Genomic DNA, 22571 nt, shown 5'->3' on the forward strand with positions numbered 1-22571 from the left:
ATGAGGAGGAAAGAGGGACAGAGGGACTTTGTTCCAAATCAGGGACAGTCTATCGAAATCAGGGACAGTTGGGAGCTATGGATTCAAGGCTCCCACCTGTTTCAGGGCGCCACAAAGGCTGCAGGGGTTCAGCAACAAGCGTCTGAGTTTCCAGAGCGTTCACTCCCTCACAGCTGTGAATCAAGCTACACTCCATCACAGACACCTCCTTGCTTCCTTCCTTCTGCTGAACCCACAACCCAGTAAACAGGGGTTTAAAAAAAATGGGATCCACTTTGAATAATTTTCAATATGCAATATACTCACCTACCATGTAGCTTTAGTGGTGCTTCAAAGCGTCTTCAAAGCCTCCATAGAAGTCTACGGCATAGCTCCCTTGAAGCCTCATCGAAGCCTCACCGAAGCCCCACCAAAGGCTCATCGAAGCCCCACCAAAGCCTCATCAAAGCACAAAGCAAAAACAAGGTGAAGGTGTAAACCGGACTGTAAGCTAACCATTTTATTTAGTGACAGGGGCTTTGACTGGCATTTAGGGCTCATTTACTCTTGCTTGGGCTTCAACACACATTAAAGCGCCTACTGCTTCAACATGCTTTTATGATGTGTTTTTGATTCTTCGGTGGTGCTTTGATAAAGTCTAAGTGATGCTTCGATAAAGCTTCAGTGATGCTCTTTTGAAGCTTTGTTGAAGCTTGGCAGGTGCACTGTGTGTGTGTGTGTGGATATCTCATACCTGCAATTTCTCCAAAACAAAGCAAAACTAAAGCTGAATTAAAGCCTCTCAAAAGCTTTAGGTGCTTCAAGCGAGCTTTGCCATAGACTGCTATGGGGGCTTTGAAGACGCTTTAAAGCACCACTAAAGCTACATGGGGTATAATTTTTGAAGCGAAGCCGAAGCAAAGCAAAGCAAACTCAAGGTGTAAACAAGGACTGTAAGCTAACCATTTTATTTAGTGAAAGGGGTTTTGACTAGCGTTCAGAGAGCTTTAACAAAGCGTATCTGAAGCCTTGTTTTGAAGCAAGTGTAAACTAGCCCTAAGGGTTAATATAGCGTTAGAAATTAGAAGCTGTGGTTGCACCTGAAAAAGTTTCAACACATACTTAAAAAGCTAAAGGTTGCTTGCAACTTTTTCTTGGATCCCCACTGATACATCCGATTATGTATGGAAAAATGACCATCCTCATGTCCATCAATGACACCTCTCTGGAATGTGCTAGCTGGGCCCCAAGTACAGACTCTGCAATGTAACAAGCACATTTTCGGCTAATAAATAGGTCAGGCAAGTCTGATTAACGCTGACTGGGGAATTTATAAAAGTCCCTCACTGAAGTTGGAGCTTCTGCACGTTCAAACAGCTTCCCAACACAGCCATGCCCCACTCGGAGTACTGGTGTACCTCTGTATGCCAGCTCAGAGTTGGTCTTAATTACCACCAGATTCCTAATCAATCAGTGAGCTGGCAAACATTTTTAAAAATCTGGCCCTGCCATAGAGACAGCATATAACATACTAACTAACATAATACTAATGGATTTAATGTAAGACATTTATACATGACTGAGCAGTAGAAATAAAACTGCAGCCAGTAAGTGAGCACGAATGACATATTTTGTAGGAGCTGGTATCTGTTGAAATGGTGTATTTTGGCACCTATCCTGTGAACATATGCACTTGTTCTCTACCACGTGTTGCTGTTATGCCATATGCTCCCATAATTAATTCAGTGTAGTTAAACACCACCTAGACATTTAAATAGGAAATGCTAGTGTTTAAGCTCAAGGTTAAACACCCACTTCTTCTGGATGGGATTGGATGCACGATGAGTGCCAACGTAATCAAATTCTTCCCCCTGAAACAGTCATGGGCTAATGTAAAGACATCTTTCTGTTGTAACTGGCAGTAGTTTCGATGTTACAAGACACAAATCTATGTTTGTACAATAATTCATTCTAGGCATAATTTAGGCTGTTAAGGGGTTAAGAACACATGCATTCAAATTCAAGTATAGCTGGCCATGGACATGAGATCAGTAACAAAAAAATCCATGCTGGTCGACCGCTGTCATTTTTCCTGAGACAGTTGATGCTCACAGCATCCCCCCTACCCTCTTCCTTCAAAGGCACGATTGCCCGATCCCTGAAAGTTAAAATTCTTGATTTATATACAGTTTCATGTTTATTGATCTTCCAACATACAAATGTTTTAAATTAGATGTTTTTTCTTTTTTTTTTTTTAATCTTTTTTTTTTTTAAGCAGCAGCATGTCAATGCTCATGCTGGCAAATCACCAATCCTATTACCATGGCAACAGCCATTACTATTTACACTAGCAATCGCAAAGAGATACAATAAAACAAAAGGTTTCTGGGGGGCTTTAGAGTCTTTAGATATGGCCTAACAGTCTATAAAGCAGCAGTCGCTTGGTACTTTGGGCTGTCTCTGCGGTGATTTGTTCTCACACTTTGTTATAACGCTTTTGCATCAACATTATTTTCATATAAATATCTTTAATGAAATTTGGCTGAAGTTTGCGCTTTACAACAAAGGTTAATGTTGCTTTACCAAAATTAAGCTTTATTCTTTCTGTCAATGCAGATACGAATATAAAGGAACAGTTCACTATTACTCCTGAAGGCTTTTCCTCCATAAAAGATATTCTGCTTAAAGTGTTACTAAACCCAAAGCCCTGCATTCAGGTCTCCCACAGTAAACAGGACATGGAAATACAGTCATTTTAGTAAATATAAACAGCTAAATACCTTTTCTCATCAGCAGTGTATAGCAGTCTTGTGACTTCTATCAGTGTCTGGTTAAAGCTTGTAGGAGGAGTCTTCTTACTGCACTGGCTGACATATCAGGATGCAGGCCCCCTGACCCTCTGTCTGGACAGTGCTGATTGGCCCTGTGCTGATCACATGCACTCTCCCAAGAAAAAAACTTTTTAGCAATAAACACCAAACTGAGCATGTTCAGCCGGACTCTGTCTTATCCGGACATGTTTTGGAGTCAAGAAGGGGATGATCTGTATGCATGGATCAAACAGCCCTTTTACACAATGCAGAGGATTAACCCCTTAGGTTCCACAGTGAGTATAACAAGCAGGCCTTTCCATCTCTCTACCATTACGTCAAAGGGAATGTTCTGGCATCATTGGGCAAGGCAGTCAGCCGTAAAATCCGCCTTACTGCTGACACGTGGTCCAGCAAGCATGGGCAGGGACGATATATTTCCTTCACAGCACACTGGGTAACTCTGCTTGCAACTCGAAAGGATGCAGGACAGGGCTTGGTGCTGCAGCTTTTTGTGCCCCCACGCTTCCATACCGCTAGTGGTGATGATGCCAGACCTGTGAGCTCTACCCCCTCCTCCTCTGCCACCTCCATGCCCTCCTCTGTAGAATTATCCGATGAACATCAGGAACCCCCTAAGCGTTCAAAGGGCTATTCCCAGAGTCAGGATAAAATGTACCATGCAGTGCTTCAGCTGGTGTGTTTAGGGGACAGGAACCACACCCGGAGCAGAGATTCTTGCAGCTCTGCAGGGACAGGCCCAGAGGTGGTTCACACCATGCCAGCTGGAGCCAGGAATGGTGGTGTCCAATAATGGTTCAAACCTCCTGTCCACATGTCCTCAATTTGGTGGTGCAGTATTTCCTAAGTACATACCCAGGGTTGCAAGATGTGCTAAAGCAGGCCAGAAGAGTCTGTAGCCATTTCAGGCGGTCATACACAGCCAGTGCTCGGTTGGTTGAAATTCAGCGGGGATTCCACCTGCCCGTAAACCGCCTGATTTGTGACATGCCCACCCACCAGGTGGAACTCAACTTTAGGAATGCTGCAGCGGCTACACATGCAGCAGAGGGCCGTCAACGAGTACCTGTGCCAGTACAGCACGACAGGCTCAGCCCGCCTCGGCTTTTTTTCCCCATGCCAATGGCTGATCATTAGGGATGCATGCACTGTATTGTCACTATTTGAGGAGACCACAAGGATGGTGAGCAGTGACAGTGCATGCATCAGTAACACAATCCCTGTTGTGTTCCTGCTGGAGCAGACTCTGTATGGCATTATGGATAGGGCACTGGAGCCAGAGCAGCAGGTGGAAGAGGAGGATTTCCTTTCCTCTCAAGGTCCACTTTATCCAGACACCATCATTCCTATGTCACAGAACACACAGGAGGAGAGAGGGGAGGAGGATGAGGAGGAGGATTCTGGCACTTTCATAAGCTTCGAAGAAGAGGAAGCCATGCGTCAATCTGTAAGCGATGGCTTTCCAACCCCAGGACCCTTGGGAGTAGTACGTGGCTGGGAGGAGGAAGTTCTAGATGCTGTCATCCCGAGGAGTCTGCTTCTCAAGCCTCAGCAAATTTGAGGCGCATGGGCAAACTCATGCTTCAAAACCTGCAAAGGACACAAGAATACGTGGCATAAAGGAGAGGGATGATTACTGGTTGGCAACCCTCCTTGACCACCATTATAAGGGGAAGGTCTCAGAACTCATCCCGTCCCTACAGAGAGTGCAGAAGATAAAATCTCTTGAGAACATGTTAAAGAGGTTTTTATTGAAGTTTTTCCTGACTACTGTAAATTACAGTGTCGTGGAAAACTTAGTTTTGAGTCTTCTGCTGGTCAAGAGAGGAGCGTTGGAGAAGGTGTCCACCTAAGTGAGGCATTTTGGAATTTTTTTAGTACTCGCCGCCAAGGGCTGTCAGCTTCCACATACCATCGGCAGCATCTGCATCACATGGTGGACAATTATCTCTGGGCCAAAACAGAGATGGAGAGCTTTCCAGCTGACGATCCACTGACTTACTCGGTCAAGAGAATAGACCACTGGCCAGAACTTGCCCAGTATGCTATTGAGTTGTTGGGCTACCCTGCATCCAGCGTGCTTTCAGAACGGGCATTCAGTGCTGCAGGAGGTTTTGTTACTGATCATAGAACGCATCTATCCACAGACTCCGTGGACCGTTTGACTTTTATAAAAATGAATCAGTCCTGGATTACCAGCTATGAAGCCCCTGATGCCGATGTCACTGATTAAGTCTTTTTGGGATGTGGAATCTATGCAGGACTTCGAAGCTGCCTAGCTTTGAGGGTGTTCAATCATTTCATCTGGAAGAATGTTTTTGGTATAGGTTTCATGGGCACAATTAACACCCAAAGACCAGTTTTTCAGCACCTGTTTGACAGGTGCATATCATTGCAATTATTTACAGCAAGGCCAATTCTTGCTTTCATCAAGATTACCTCTATAGGGTTACGGTGGGAAGGCGCCACCGACACCCAAAGACCAATTTTTACTCACCCGTTACTTCTATCCAAAGTCAAAGTGACACCAGAATGTATCCAAAAAATCTCTAATCTTGTTCCCAGTGCACTACATTGTGGCCTCATTGTACACGCTGGCTTCCCAGCTGTTGCTGAGCAAAATAAGGCAGCTTGCAGGGAAAATGTCTTTTTTTTTGGCTTTATAAATGCAATTATTGCTGCAGCAGATTCTAGACATGGTACAGTTCTGCCACTTTACATGTAGACCACCTTGGCACTATATTGGAAGGAATTTTTCATTTTTATACTTTAACTTTAAAAATTAAAAAATCACTGCTAATTTAAAAATTACATTTTTAACAAACTTTTTTTTTTATTGATACATGTCCCACAGGGCAGGACCCGGACCCCTATAACCATTGTATGCCCAATTACTTGCATATAAGCCTTCAAAATGAGCACTTTTGATTTTTGACATTCGGTCCCATTGACTTTATTGGGGTTCGGGTCCGAACTTTCGCGGTGTTCGAAAGTTCTGGTGTGAACCGAACAGGGGTCCGTTCAGTCCATCCCTAGTCATGTTATCTTTGCTTAATAAAGAAGTTTATTGCACTACTATGGCATGCGCTTCCCTGGTCTGTTTTTTGTTTAGATTGTCCACAGTCCTTGTTTTGGCAATTCAAGGGATGGCTGCAAAGACCCTGATAAAGTAAAGGCTGCAACACTGGTTTGGAGCCTTTTGGCTGGTCATACCTGAGCGCTAGAGTGGGATTATCGGTGATCTGGTTAATGAAAATGTGATTTTTGTAATTGTGATTAAACAGTGGCCCTACAGAAAATTATGATCTTAAATGTTGTTTAACACCTTCCCGCCCGGCCCATAGCAGATTAACGGGTGCCTTACCATCCTGACTGGACAACATATGACATCCTTTACATCATACCGCTTGTGGGCACCCCTGGGGAGCGCGCAGTGCGGAGATTGGTGGTGAACTGTGTCCCTCAGATACAGCGCTTCACTGATCAGGGTAAAGAGCTGATGACATAGGCTGTTTGTCATGTGATCAACAAATGCCGGTTAATGGCATTTCCTTTTCTCAGTGCTGTCAGTGTCTTTCCAGTTACAGTGGACATTTACACTGTTAATCAGGGCACTGATCATCAGTGCTGTGATTATCAGTGCAGCATATCAGTGTCCATTAGTGCGCATATCAGTGCCGCCTTATTAGTTCAGCCTCATCAGTGCCCATCAGTGATATCTCATCAGTGCCCATCAGTGCAGCCTCATCAGTGCCCACCAATGCAGCCCCATCAATGCAGCCTATCAGTACCCGGCAGCCTCATCAGCACACATCAGTGAAGAGGAAAAATCACATATTTGCTAAATTTAGCTTTTTTTTTTGTTCAGCAAAAAATAAAAAACCCAGTGGCGATTAAATACCACCAAAAGAAAACTCTATCTGTCTCCAAAAAATGATAAAAATTACATAAGGGTACAGTGTTGCATGACTGCGCAATTGTCATTTAACCTCTTGCTGACCAGCCGCCGTTATACGGCGACAAGCTGGCTCGGCTGTGTAAATCGCCGTATGTGTATGTGCCGGTTCGTGCAAGAGGTTCTGATGCCGCGCACACGCCAATTGGCCAGCGGGGGAGCCAATCAACGGGCCGTTCGCAATCATTCCCTACAGAGACAGAACGGGGATCTGCCGAAGTAAACAAGCCAGCTCTGTTTGTGGGAAAAAAAGAACATAAATGTTATTTGGGTACAGCGTTGCACGATCGCGCAATTGTCAGTTAAAATAACGCAGTGCCGTATCGCAAAAAAATGGCCTGGTCAGAAAGTGGTTAAAGAGTGACAGCTGAAAATTGGCCTGGGCAGGAAGGGGGTAAAAGTGCCCTATATTGAAGTGGTTGTAATTCATTATGCTATTCAAAATAATAAATGTGAAATTCATTACCATTTTATTGTGGCCCGTGACTGATTACTAAATCACTTAAGTGGCCCACGCTGGTCAAAAGGTTGAGCAACCCTGCCTTAGGTTTTTAGTGTGATTGTGTGACTTTTTCTGCCCAAGAAGCATGGAGAAATGTTTCAAAGAGAAACATTAAATGCTTCCCGAGGACTGGTATGTAATTTCATGAGATTTTTATTCACTAAGAGCTCAGTGAGCTTTTAGATCATGATACTGAGATAACTGTTTAATTATACATAACCATATGTAGTCAAAGTGAACTACTGTGAGCAGCAGATATGAGTCCACGACCATACGGTGATTTGGGATTAGATTTGTAGCAATATTTCACTGCTTTGTTGTTAATTCTTACAGAGCAGCATGATGGCACAGTACATTTGAATAAATACGCAGAACACAAGTGGTGATCAGCAAATATACATTTCTATAAAGAGCACTAATCTGTGGGCATTTGTAGATAGGACGGTGTTTACTGCAGAGCAATTCAGCTATAATATGATTGAAAATGTGGTGATTTAGGCCGGGTTCACACTGGTACGACACAAGAGTTGTACAACTGTGGATCTGACTTTGCCCTGCGTCTTGAAGTCCGACATCAGTCCGACTTCAATGAACGGGGATCCGACTTTGATTCCAACAATGCAGGCACTTTGTGTCTGGTATGAATCTTTAGGAGGAACTCCATACCAAATTTGAAAAAAAAAAAACGGCATGGGTTCCCCCTCCAAGAGCAGACCAGACCCTTTGGTCTGGTATGGATTTTAAGGGGAACCCCCAAGCCAAAAAAAACGGCGTGGGGTCCCACCAAAATCCATACCAGACCCTTATTCGAGCATGAAGTACGGCAGGTCAGGAAAGGGGGTGGGGACTAGCGAGTGCCCCCCCTCCCCTCCTGAACCATACCAGGTCGCATGCCCTCAACATGGGGGGTGGGTTCTTTGAGGCAGGGGGGCCCTGCGCCCCCCCACCCCAAAGCATCTTGCCCCCATGTTGATGGGGACAAGGGCCTCTTCCCGACAACCCTGGCCATTGGCTGTCGGGGTCTGCGGGCAGGGGGCTTATCGGAATCTGGAAGCCCCCTTTAACAAGGGGGCCCCCAGATTCCGGCCCCACCGCATGTGAAAGAGTATGGGGTACATTGTACCCCTACCCATTCACCTAAAAAAAAAGTGGGGGTTCCCCTTAAAATCCATACCCGACTGAAGGGCCTGGTATGCTCTTGGAGGGGGAACCCATGCCATTTTTTGTTTTTTTTTATTTGGCGTGGAGTTCCCTTTCAAGATCATCAGAGCACAAGTCGCATGCCAAAGTCGGATCGGTTAAGACCGCAATCCAACTTTGACTTCAGTGATATTCAATGGGCTGAAGTAGGATCAAAGTCGGACCAAAGTAGTGCAGGGAGCATTTTCAAAGTCAGACCAGTTAAGACGGCTCTCATAGGGAAACATTGCTTTTCACACATCATGCGACATGAGCTCCCAATGTCGGAGCGTTTGTCGTATCAGTGTGAACCCGGCCTTAGTGAGGCTGATTGTGTTGATTGCAGTTTTTCCATTTAATGGAAATCTATAATCTAGATCCTTACCAATCTGTGAATCCTCCAGTAAGAGTATTCATCTCTGTTAGATTTGTTTTTTGACGGTGGCTGCACTGGGAAGATTCCCCTCACTTTCTGTCTGGCTAAGAATGTTGTCACTGGGGCATGAATTGGGAGGAAATCTACCCAAGAGAGAAATAAGAGCAATAAAGCATTTTTTTGCCAGTAAAGGGGGGGAAGGTTGAAACATTTGTCGCATGTTTGATTGCTATGTTCCTGTAGAAGATTTCTACTCACTTCCTTTCTGGTAACAAAACACAAAAAAGTGTAAAGCTTAAAGTAGAACTATAGGCAAAACTTTTTTGAAAAGTTTTGGATAGAGCAAGAGAGTTTATCACCCCTGTCAGATTTTTTTTTTCACCAGCTGTGTCCCATTGCAGAGATTTCCCTGCAAATTGGGGGAATTTCTTGGGGACCCCTAGATCACCATAACTAGTGTCCTCATTGGAAGACTTCAACCCTATTTCTGGGGTCAACCCAAAATTTGAGCTTTTCTTTTACTTTCACTTTCAATAATAATGCTAAACAGGGCACATAGGGAGACTCAATCTCCTTAACAGGGACACAGACAGCAATAAAATCTGACCAGTGTTCTAATACCTCTCCACTCTATTCAAAACGAAAAATAAAAGTGCACCTTTAGTTATACTTTAACAAACTTAAAACACTTTTAACAATCAATAAAAACTCTTTAAAGCAAGGCCCCATTCACTTCTATAGCTATAGGCATTGTGGGGAAATGAATCTTCAAAATTCACAACAGAGGCAATGAAATCACATCCCCAATCTTCTTTAACTTCCCTTTAACCTCCTATGATTATTTCATATTTTTGATGCTGAAAGCGCTACAACTATTTTGCATGGAAATTTGGCGTTTTATATTGTAGGCCTGTAATTCTTAGGAATAACTCACTTAAATCTGTCCAAACCAAACCAGAGTCTAGTAGACATCTCGGGTATGATAAAGTTTGAAACACAAAATCATAAATTATAATATAATAAATAACTATAAATAATTATACCAAATAATAATATAATAATAATAAAAATTATTCAATAATGGAATGAAATCAAAAACACTGAAATTTGCTGAGTTGCAGAATTGTCGCTGTCATTACTTTTCAGTGTTTGATGACGGATCTCCCCACAAATCACTATCACTCAATTCTGTAAGTAATTCTAATTTATTATCGCTGTTTTCTAGCTGGTCTAAAACCGCTTTTGATGTAAAGGGACGGTTTTGGTTGCTATGGACAATCTCCAGTTTCCAGGCAGAAAGAACAGTTTTTATAAAAACTGCATGCAGTTTTTATAAACTGCATGCAGGGCACTGTACAAACCACTGGGGACAAAAGGGAGGTGAAATAATTTCATACAGTAATGTAATCTGTAAGATTACAGTATACTGTATGTATTGTGTGTTTTTCACTTTTTGAATTTGGCACCTTTCTCCATCCCCGTGCTTCACAACGCTCGCAGGGAACGGAGCTCAGCTCTGTGATGAATCAAGCGGAGGACAAGCCACTCACACTGCGGGGAGACATCACAGGATCCAGGGGACAAGGTAAGTAAGCTCTTCCTGGATCCTGCGATGCGATCCCAAGTCTGGCTCGGGGTTACCGCTTTTGGTTCTGAAATTCCACCTTGAGCCAGACTCAGGAATACTGCCAGGGAGGTTAAGGCTCATGCACACGGCTGCCTGGGGCCATACAATGAAAAAAATGGGTGTATTTCCCTGTCCAGGAGGCACAAACTGTTTATGTTTGTGTATTTAGTTCTGTATGCATGCACAGGTTTATACATTACTGGAGAATACCTGCATGCAGCCATTTGTGTCTATGGAGTGGCTTCTGTGGCTCACGGTCAGGGGAATAGGTCAGAAGTTTATGTTGTAAGGTCCTAGGTGGCTGCGTGTATGAGCCTCTACATTAAGGTTACCATACTTTTCTTTACCATTGCCCGGGGACAGTCCTTGTTGTAATGGAGCTGTACCTGGACAACAAGGGTCACTGTATTTGTTCCCAGGAGCTAGGCATTGTAGTGAATTGCAGTGTGCAAGCTCCAACTCAGGTCATACTGCGCAAGTTTCTGTCCAAAATGTCATCACTAGAGTGGTCTGTGTGTGCATGTAGCAACATTTATCGCCATGGATTCAGAGGCTGCTTTAGACATGCCATTTTGGACTGACACTTGCATAATGTGACCCTTGCACAGAGTTGGTATCTGTGCACTGCAGTGCACTACAGGGGCACTATGGGGACAATCCTCTGCAACTGGGGATGAGCAGGAAGGAAAAGGTGAAGGGAACCCAAAACCAGGCACAATCTATGAGTTACTTGCTCCTGAACAAATCCATGTGCTTTACTTAATCAAGACCCCTGAAATCTGCATTATTTAATCCTGTCCCTTGAACTCTGTGCTGATCTTGACCCATGATATTTATACGTTACTTAATCCCGACCCCTGAACTTTATGGTTACTTAATCCTAACTCATGGACTCTGTGTGCTACTTAGGCAGCCTATACATTAGTCAGTTCTTTTCATTCAACCAGTGGGCTGAATGAAAAAAAATGATTTGATTAACCCATCCACATACTTGATGTTGGTGAGGGAATCCTCCCCACTGAGCAATTGTATTCTGACAGTGGAGAGACTTCCCTGCCATCAGAATATACTGATCAGCATTGCAGGCTATAGCCTTCAGCACTGATGGAGTGGGGAGAATTTGACAGGGTGGTTGTACAGAAATCGATCAATAGGTTGACTTCTGTACAATCTCCCTGCCCATACATGGATCAAAATTCAGCTGGTCCGGTGTACTCTTAACCCCTGCAATCTATATGTTACTTACTCCTATCCCCTGTACTCTGTGTGTTCTTAAAGTGGTTGTTAGGTTAGTTATTACAGTTACCGGTAGCCCCTCTGTAATAACAAGATACACTGCACAGTGTCTTTGAGTTTTTTAAATCAAGCAGCTAAATACCTTCTTTCACATTGCTGGTATGCGGTCATGTGACTGCCTGCCGCTCTCCTTCCCCGATCTGAGGACTACAGCAGGAGGGGCTGAGATTCCCCTCTGACGTCAATCGGGAGGTCACGTGACTGCACATCGGTGATGTGAAAGAAGGTTTAATTTAGGAAATTTAGCTGCATGATTTAAAAAAAAAACAAAGACACTGCACATTATATTTTGTTATTACAGAGGGGCTGCCAGCAGTTGTACTAACTAACTTTACAGACCCATGAAATAGCGTCCCGGAGGGAAGGGGAGCGGCGGCGAGGAGATGCCTCTCTTCTTTAATGGTTATAGTCTGGGCAGAGGTGCTTTTTAAAAATATAGACAATGGATATTTTAACACTTTGGGGTGAACGTTGTTACATTTTATGTCAGCAAGATATACTGTCTTGCATTTGTTAAATATCTAATTAGACTAATCTAATCTAATCTGCACCGCATACCAGCTCATTATGAAATACTTACCTTAGAACGAGGCGTCGTCATCTGATCCCGGTCACCACCGAGGGAGCTGACATTTTCCCCTCGTCGTGTCTTCGGGGTTCGCGGCTCCAACACTGTGAGTGGCCGGAGCCGCAATGACGTCACTCCCGCGCATGCGCGCAGAAGTCTTCTATCCGGCAAGTTCCAGCAGCGTCCGCCGGACCTTCACAGCGCATGTGCCACTGATGTCAGCGGCTGCATGCAAGGTGAATATCTCCTAAACCGTACAGGTTTAGGAGATATTTATTTTACCTACAGGTAAGCCTTATTATAGGTATACAAACACATTAAGGCTAGGTATTGCTTGCTTGCTTGACAAACAGAGAAACACATTGTCATTTAGCAGACACAGGGTTGTGCAATTAATTGTTAATGGCTTCACTATGCATCTGCAAACGTGCTGTGTTTAATGCGCATCAAACTGCACGGTGCCACATCAATCGTGGAAAACAATCTGGGACTTCCTTTTGACCTTTCCCCTGTGTAGGGCAGCCTTTTGAAATGAAAGGGTGGCTGTACACACATGCTATACACTAAAATGCACAAAAAATGTGTGGAGACACGCCCACGCTTGGTCGCACCTGTAGGTGTGAGACAAGCTTTAGAGTCTTTGCTTTGACATTTGAGGCTCTTTGAGAGTTAATTGCTTCCTTGTACATGCAGATAGAGAGGTAAGGGATGACTTGTTTTAAAACAATTTTACTGCTTGTTTACTTATACGCAAATACTTTAATGCAGGGATCTCCGAACTTTCTAAGCAAAGGGCCAGTTTACTGTCATTCAGACTTTAGGGGGGCTAGACTGTGGCCAGTGGGAGAAGAAAATGTCCTGATGTCAGTGGGAGTAAACAATGCCCTGTCATTGGCAATAGGGGGAGTAATAGTGCCCCATCAATTGTGTAAGTGGGAGGAATAGTGTCACATTGTTGGTATCAATGGGAGGAATAGTGCCCCATCATTGGCGTCAGTGGGAGGAATAGGAGGCCCCATCGTTGGTGTCACTGGAAATAATAGTGCCCCATCATTGGTGTCATTGGACATAACAGTGCCCCATCTTTGGTTTCATTGGGAGGAAGAGTGCCCCATCATTGGTATCAATAGAGGGATAGTGCCCCATCATTGGCATCAATGGGAGGACTAGTACCCCATGTTGGTGTCTGGCAAGAACTGTGCCCCACTGCTGACAGTGGGGGGGGGGGATAATGCCCCAAGGGCCAGATAAAAGTAAGCAAAGGGCTGCATCCGGTCCCCGGGCAGAGGTGCTTTTTAACCCCTTCCCACGAGCGTACGCAGATGTGCGTACTCGGCTTTCGGGGGTTATACTGCGGGCATCATCCCGGTACCGTTTTGTAGAGCGGGCGATCAGCTATCCAAGTATAACAACTGATGCGGCTAAAAGCCGCTCGCTGTTATACCGAAGGAGAGGGAGGGGACGCCCCCCCCCCTCCCGCCGCCTCCCGCTGCTCTTACCGGCCTCCCGACCCACCGGGAGGCCCAATCAACAATCCGCCAGCTCCGGCAGCTGCTGACAGTCTGGAACCGTGAGCGTCTTCGTTCCAGCCTCCTAATTGTAAACGCGGAAGCGACGTCATGACGTCACTTCCCGTTTACTCGGCTGCCAATGGCGCCGGTTTAAAAAAAATATAGAGTATTCAGAATCGCCGAAAACGGCGATCTGAATACTGTGAAGTGCAAAGGAAGGATTGGGGCTCTTTTAGACACCTGATCCCTCCATAATGAGTACCTGTCACCACCTATTACTGTCACAAGGGATGTTTACATTCCTTGTGACAGCAATAAAAGTGATCAAAATTTATTTTTTTTTTAAACACAATTTATAAATATAAAAATAAATAAAATAAATAAGAAAAAAAAAAATTTAAAGCGCCCCCATCCCCGTTAGCTCGCGCAGCAAAGAAAACGCATACGGAAGTTGCGCCCGCATATGTAAACGGTGTTCAATCACACATGTGGGGTATCACTGCGATCATCAGAGCGAGATCAATAATTCTAGCACTAGACCTCCTCTATAACTCTAACCTGGTAACTGTAAAAAAATTTAAAGCGTTGCCTATGGAGATTTTTAGGTACCGTAGTTTGTCGCCATTCCACGAGTGCGTGCAATTATAAAGCGTGACATGTTTGGTATCTATTTATTCGGCGTAACATCATCTTTCACATTATACAAAAAAGTTGGGCTAACTTTACTGTTTGTTTTTTTTTAAATTCATGAAAGTGTCCCTTTTCCCAAAAAGTTGCGTTTAAAACACCGCTGTGATACAAAATATTGCAACAATCACCATTTTATTCTCTAGATTCTCTGCTAAAAATATATATATAAAGTTTGGGGGTAATTTTCTAGCAAAAAATACGGATTTTAACTTGTAAACACCAAATGTCAAAATTAGGCTTAGTCATGAAAGGGTTAAAAATATAGACAATGGATATTTTAACACTTTGGGGTGAACGTTGTCAGCAAGGTATACTGTCTTGCATTTGTTAAATATCAATGTTTTTTTGTTTATACGCAGTGCTATTATGGTTTGTTAACATTTAGTGGAGTAAATTATTTTAAAAAAAATGTATTCTTAATGTGCACAGTAAATAATAAATACATTGCATGATACATATCAATAATGATACATTTATTTGTTAATTTATATTATCACAAACGATTTGATTTAATATAGAAATTTGTTCAGATAAGATATTATAAACTACTGTTTTCAACAAATACTATTAGAGGTAAGCTGAGGTAGTGAACATCAGGTGAGAGCGAAAAAGGGTGGTTGGTAAGCCAATATTTAACTTAGAAGTTTGGTACAAATGGAACTCGGTGTCAGTGTTACTAAGGGAACAGAAATGTCTTATTAAACAGAAGTTACCACCTAAAGTAGCTACTTTGTGGATTGAACCTGTTTTCAGGCTTAGAAAGTTCGAGCACCTTCAGTGACACATTTGATTTCAGAGGGTACTAAAAGCTGAACTCAAGGCAAACAACTAAAAATATGTAATGTATACATATCTATGCCAAAGGATTTGTAAATTTGTCCAGCTAGTCCTGAGATGTGTTGTATATAGCTCTGCTAGACTTTGGCGATAGGTTGGTGGCCTCACTTTTTTCTGCTGCAGTTAAAGTCCTGTTCTGGGATTTAAAAAAAAATATCCTTGAGTGGGGCCTTCCTGCACTGCAAGGATTAAATGCCCCTTAAGTCTACGTATCCCTAGAGGTGATTTGTGATATGATGCCCTTTAAAGGGATCCTGTTGGTAGATGAAGGTAAAGGGAAAGGTAATCCTGATGGGGATGTGAAATCGCCTGACATGATACGTGTAATCGAGATATGAGGTGGGCTCAAAATGCAGGGATGCAGGGATGTCACACTTCAGGTTTTGTACAACCTACTTATTGAAGTTCACAGTTAACAGGGTACACAAGGAACCAAAGCATTTCAGGGGAAAAGCCTCCCCCTTCATCAGGACTGAGCTGGGGGATAAATTAAAAGCTGGCCTGGAACTGGAGATGATTGTTGCTGGAGCTCTTTTGAGGCTGTGGGTAATGAAAAGGAGCTAGCCAAAGCTTTCATGATAAAAGGGGGCTTTTCCCCCGAAATACGTTGGCTCCTTGTCTACCCTTGAACTGCCAAGTTGAATAAATACGTTGTACAATATCTTGTTTATACTTTTAAGTCTACGGGTAGTGGAATAAGTTGTAATGCTTACCTTATGCCTTGCAAGAAAAACAGACATGGAAGGCGCGCACACCTAGTGCATTACCAGAGATAATTTAATAATAAGAAACTTTTGTATAAAAGTGAGTACTCACAAAATGCAACTGACAAAAGGCCATAAACACAGTGCATTGACATGCACAGAACAGGGGGTACAGCTAACGCGTTTTGGGGGTGCACCCCCTTCCTCAGGAAGTCCTGAGGAAGGGGGTGCGCCCCCGAAACTCATTAGCTGTACCCCGTGTTCTGTGCATGTCAATGCACTGTGTTTATGGCCTTTTGTCAGTTGCATTTTGTGAGTACTCACTTTTATACAAAAGGTTCCTATTATTAAATTATCTCTGGTAATGCACTAGGTGTGCGCGCCTTCCATGTCTGTTTTTCTTGTAGTTCCTTTCAGATTACCCTATCTGAGGAAGGCAGCATCCACCTAGTTCTGGGATACCATATATACCTTTCACACCATCATTTTATCTGACATCTGTTACTCCTCACCTTGGAAGACCTATTAGCGCTGGAAGTGACTGTGTTTTTTTGTACCTTATGCCTTGCCCTGGCAGGCTTCTACTGCACTGTGCAACCAGTCCCCTGAAGCCTTTTCTCTTTGGTGCTCTAGGTGACTAGCAGTCCTGAATTGTACGTGAAGACAAAGGGGAACTTCCCACAACTTAGAGAGTTAGCAAGAAGAGTGGAGTGCCAGAAGGTTGCCATAGCAAGAAAAAAAAGTAAGTGCTACAGCCTATTTTTTAAATAAAAATCCCAGAGTTCTGCTTGAGCTAATTCAAAAAAGGTAATCCCCTCTGGCCTGCATCCTGGAAGGGGATTGGCTCATAGAACCAGCTGTTGCATTTACTCAAGTTACAGGCAGGGATAAATTTCATGAATATAGAGACATGTAACTTAATAAATGGTGTTTTTTTTTATATATGCCTGAAGTTTAGTTCTTAAAATTTGAAATTACTTCCACTTTTGTATTAGCTGGACCTAATGACGCTTTATTGAAAAAGAAATGGAGCCAAGGAGGTGTCCAGCAACTCCTTATGCTATAGTAGCTGTGGAGGTCCTAAGATCTGGCTGTGCTGTCTAGCTGGGTTGTCTATGCCCTAGATCACAAAACTGACAGAGCAGTTTTTTTTTTTTCAGATGAAATAAATTCCCATATATCTAAATCATCTGTGTAGTTAGCTAAAGGGGAAATATGGGAAAAGCTCTATTAGCCATACTTCTCCTATGGATCAAAGATGCACTTAGCTCTGCACTCCTGTGACCCAAGTCCGCTGTTAGCTGATGTCATAGAGCCAGTCCAGGCTCTGCAGGGATCCCAAAAATAATATCTGGATCTGACCAGCAGCTGGCTTAGCCTCTCAGCACATTGCTGAGAGCATGAGCCTGCTGCTCCCATTTCCTCCACAGTCTGGTTCTCCAGCGAGCGCTGGAGGGGTAGAGCATAGAGCCGGTATCAGATCAGTGCTGCAGCCAGCTAGGTGAGTATGTAGGTTTGTTATTTTCATTTCCCGTACTTATTTTTTAAATCGTTTATTTATTAATGTTTTCACTAAGGATGCACATATCTTTCATTGAAGTGTATACATTTTTTAACTGAATCTTGGATGAAAGCTGTCCGACAAAGCTGTTGACAAATAGACCCTAATTCAGTTGCTTGTTACGATGTTATATTTATTAGGACTCATTTGAAATGCTATTGGCAGATTTTTGCTTTGAATCACTCATACTATTCAACCTCAGTGTTTTATTAATCTGGAGAATCACTTATATTGAGTCTTGTTGAGCAGGGAAACAGCCAAGGTTGAGAGGAGCCCTTAGGATTTGAGACTTAATAATTACAGCAAGCAGCAACTGCAGCCGCTGAAGCATCTTCTGCTGATATAATGAAATCAACAGAATGGAAAGTGAATCTGCACTGTAGATCACTCAGCAAGGCTCGTGGGATATTTGTCTGCTTCTGCTGGCCATTTTGTTACCTAAATTAAAGGAAAACACCTGAGTCAGTAAAAATGTACAGTGAGCTGCATATCAGCATGAGAGATGAGGTGGCAGAGACAATCCAGGTAAAGAAGAGCTGCACTTGCTGAACTCTGGTTGCAATAAATCTATCTATATCTATCTATCTCTATCTATCAGTATATATATATGTATTTATGGTCGAAGCCCTTCAACCGGGATGGGTGTGAACCACATGAACGTGCCACAAGACTAACATCATGAAATGGACCTGAAGTGTGCCCTAGTCTGCTGGTTGGTATACCAAAAAAGGGGGCATACCCAAGATAAGTAATAGATGTTTGAGGAGAGAAATGAATTTGAGAAATGCACTGAAAAGGGGAATGGGAGGGAGGGTTTTGCGCAACGGAAACGTCAAAGACCACATATGAGTGGGCTGCCTAAATACCCCCCGGACTCCTGCCATAAATTCAGGCCACCATACTGACCTTATTTATGGTCGAAGCCCTTCAACCGGGATGGATGTGAACCACATGAACGTGTCACAAGACTTACAGTCAAGTCCATAAATATTGGGACATCGACACAATTCTAATCTTTTTGGCTCTATACACCACCACAATGGAGTTGAAATGAAATGAACAAGATGTGCTTTAACTGCAGACTTTCAGCTTTAATTTGAGGGTATTTACATCCAAATCAGGTGAACGGTGTAGGAATTACAACAGTTTGTATATGTGCCTCCCACTTTTTAAGGGACCAAAACTAATGGGACAGATTAACAATCATCCATCAAACTTTCACCTTTTTAATACTTGGTTGCAAATCCTTTGCAGTCAATTACAATCTGAAGTCTGGAACGCATAAACATCACCAGACGCTGGGTACCATCCCTGGTGATGCTCTGCCAGGCCTCTACTGCAACTGTCTTCAGTTCCTGCTTGTTCTTGGGGCATTTTCCCTTCAGTTTTGTATTCAGCAAATGAAATGCATGCTCAATCGGATTCAGGTCAGGTGATTGACTTGGCCATTGCATAACATTCCACTTCTTTCCCTTAAAAAACTCTTTGGTTGCTTTCGCAGTATGCTTTGGGTCATTGTCCATCTGCACTGTGAGGCGCCGTCCAATGAGTTCTGAAGCATTTTGCTGAATATGAGCAGATAATATTGCCGAAACATTTCAGAATTCATCCTACTGCTTTTGTCAGCAGTCACAACATCAATAAATACAAGAGAACCAGTTCAATTGGCAGCCATACATGCCCACGCCATGACACTACCACCACCATGCTTCACTGATGAGGTGGTATGCTTTGGATCATGAGCAGTTCCTTTCCTTCTCCATGCTCTTCTCTTCCCATCACTCTGGTACAAGTTGATCTTAGTCTCATCTGTCCATAGGATGTTGTTTCAGAACTGTGAAGACTTTTTTAGATGTTGTTTAGCAAACTCTAATCTGGCCTTCCTGTTTTTGAGGCTCACTAATGGTTTACATCTTGTGGTGAACCCTCTTGTGGTATTCACTCTAGTGAAGTCTTCTCTTGAATGTTGACTTTGACACACATACACCTACCTCCTGGAGAGTGTTCTTGATCTGGACAGCTGTTGTGAAGGGTGTTTTCTTCACCAGGGAAAGAATTTGGCTATGGGCTGCTGATTCTGAATGCCGCATGGAAATGGCTCGGATCGCATGGGTTGCGAAAGAGGATGGCTTTGCAAGATCCTGTAAGGCCAGGAAGTGTTGGATGCCAGCTAAGTATAGTCTGATGGTGTTGTGTGATAGAGCCAATTGAGTGTGGCAATATGAAATGAAAGCTAGTATGTGCTTAGTGTCTGTTAACGTTTCCATGGGGCAGGATGCCAGAAAATTGCATAAGGCATTCCAAGCTGTGTGGTAGGCCTTGAATGTGTTGCGGGATAAGGATTGATTGGTGAGCTGGGTCACGCTGTGAGGGTACTGCTTTAACCCAATGTCAGCTGAGACCAAGGTGGGATAAGAGATGACGTTGGGTCGGCTCCGGGTTTCTGCTGGAAAGATGAAATGAAGTTAAAACGGGACAGTGCGTCTGTTGCGACGTTGCACTTGCCCAGAATGTATGTGCCGTGCACATTGAACTTATGCTGCAGGGATAATTGTACCAGCCTGCGTTGGATGGACATAACAGGGAGCGAATTGGACCTGCCCTTGTTAACGATATCGGCCGTGGCGTGGTTGTCAGTGGTGAAGGCCACCGTTTGTCCTGTCCAGGTATGGCCCCAGACCTGAGCGGCTGCCACGATGGGGTATAGCTTGAAATGAGGGAGACTGGAGGAACCTGTGGATTAGGAGTAACTCTGGAGGCCACGGTCCTGCAAACAAATGATGGCCAAATATTGCAGCGAAGCCTGTGGAGGCTGCTGCATATGTTACTACCTGCGGTGATAAAGGCGATACTGACAGTATGAACATGAATATGCCAGTCGGACTAGTAAGGAACTCATCCCACATAGACAAATCTGTTACTGCTGCTGTGTCTAGTCTAAGGATTTGTTCGGGGTCCTGTGTCTGAGAGAGTAAGACCAAGAGGCGTGAAATAAAAGATCGTCCCTGGGGAATAATTCTTTGCGAAGTTGAGCATCCCTAAGAGGGATTGAAGCTATTTCTTAGTACACCCCTGTGCACAGGTAAAGTCATGACAAACCGACTTGATATGGGTCGGTTTGTCGGGGGGCAGGCTGGCCTGTATGGAGCGAGTGTCAAGGTTGACCCCGAGGAAGGTGATAGAGTGTGCTGGGCCTTCCACTTTGTGTTCTGCTATGGGCACATTGAGATACCCAATCACCACTATTAACCTATTTAGGTCTACTGGGGGCACACTGGGCTGTTCGATTAGCAGAAAGTTATCCAGACAATGAATGACCATCTGGCATTGGGCTTGGTGCGACAGGATCCAAGTGAGGGGCTGTGCGAAGGTGTCAAAGAGCCAAGGGCTGTTTTTTAGAGCCAAAGGTCAGTTTAATGGCGAAGTAATATGACTCTTTCCATTTAATGCCGTGCCAGCACCAGAGGAATGGTTGGATGGGTAGAAGCTTAAATGCTTCTGATATGTCGGCTTTAGAGAGCCAGGCACTTGTGCCTATTTGATAATGGCCTGGATCGCCATGTCGACTGAAGCATATTTCAGGGAGAATTCCTCTGAAGGAATTCAGGAATTCAAACTTGGGATGTGGGAAGAATGAGGTGTAGGCAGGTCGTACACCAAACTAAATTTTATGTGAAGCTGAGAAATGGCCGAGGACATGGACTGAAGAGACGCCTGCTGGGAGCTGGACCCATCTGTCGCTGGTGGTGGGAAGAGGAGCCTGAAGAGCTCGGCTTTCCTGGCTGTAACGGAGAAGGGCATGCCCCTGCGCCTTAGTTCCTCTGTTAATTTGGGGATGGTCCATTCCATGAGGGACTGCACACTGCCGCTCTCTGAAACCGGAGAGGGTGACAGAGGGGAAGATGTGTGGTTTTCGCTGCCAGCCTGTGACATGACTCTAGCTGACTTGTGCCCTAGTTGCGAAGTCCTGGTTTTTGAGGTCGAAAGCTCAGTCAGGCGGAACCTGGGGGAATAACGTCCGACCTGGTGCAGGATGGAACTACATGAACTCGACCAACCTAAAGGAGAAATGACAGATGGACTATGGAGAGTGGCTTTATGCCATTAGAAGGTGAGTGGCCGGGTCGTGCGACTTTGAGATGCGTTTATAGCGACTGCAAGGGAAACCTTATCGGGAGGTGAACGATGGTTGAACGAACAAATTTTAAACCATGAATGGAATTTGAAGAAAAACGGCTTGGAGAACAGTTGGTCTGAAGCTATGTGGGCAGATGTGCCTTGTTACGACTGGATTCAAACTGGACCGTAGGGTGAGCCATACTGAGGGGTGTCTGTCAATGACGTGACAAATCATACAGTGATCAGAATTTAAAAGTGAACCGTTGTGTCACTGAGGCAACCGACATCGAACAACAGTAGAGCGTGTGACGGGATAAAAGAAACAAAAATGCACGAATGACCCGACATGAAGCGACTGCCGAACCTAATGCCGCGTACACACGGTCGGACTTTCCGGCATACTTGGTCCGGCGGACCAGAGTGTGCCGGACAATCCGCCCGTGTGTGGGCGGCGGCGGACTTCTTCCCAAAAGCCCGCCGGACCTAGATTTGAAACAAGTTTTAAATCTTTCCGTAGGACTCAGTTTCGGGCGGAAAGTCCGCTCGTGTGTGTGCTGGTCCGACGGAAAGCCCGCTCGTGTGTAGGCTGGTCCGACGGACCAGATACGACGCGAGGGCAGGGTATTGCATCTCGCGCTCTCTGCAATAGGAAAAACAAATTTTCCTATTGCGGTGAGCGCGGTGCATGCCAGGCCCTTAGGTCTGGTATGGATTATAAAGGGAACCCCCTACGCCGAAAAAACGGCGTGGGGTCCCCCCTAAAATCCATACCAGACCCCGATCCGAGCACGCAGCCTGGCCGGTCAGGAAAGGGGGTGGGGACGAGCGAGCGCCCC

At 44.3% G+C, this 22571-nt stretch overlaps 1 protein-coding gene across 21 annotated transcripts in view; it reads left to right on the top strand.

Annotated features, from left to right (window-relative positions):
• Positions 1-22571, top strand: part of MAP2 (microtubule associated protein 2) — a 309720-nt gene that overhangs the window by 67531 nt on the left and 219618 nt on the right. For 17 of the 21 annotated variants that reach the window (XM_073633484.1, XM_073633482.1, XM_073633502.1 and 14 more), the window contains one exon: positions 16689-16797. The exons of the other annotated variants lie outside the window; for them this stretch is intronic. The gene's annotated coding sequence lies outside the window, so the exon portion shown is untranslated. The remainder of the gene's footprint in view (positions 1-16688; positions 16798-22571) is intronic. 21 annotated transcript variants of the gene reach the window in all.

The sequence above is a fragment of the Aquarana catesbeiana genome, linkage group LG06 (assembly GCF_042186555.1).
Source record: "Aquarana catesbeiana isolate 2022-GZ linkage group LG06, ASM4218655v1, whole genome shotgun sequence".
Lineage (NCBI taxonomy): Eukaryota > Metazoa > Chordata > Amphibia > Anura > Ranidae > Aquarana > Aquarana catesbeiana.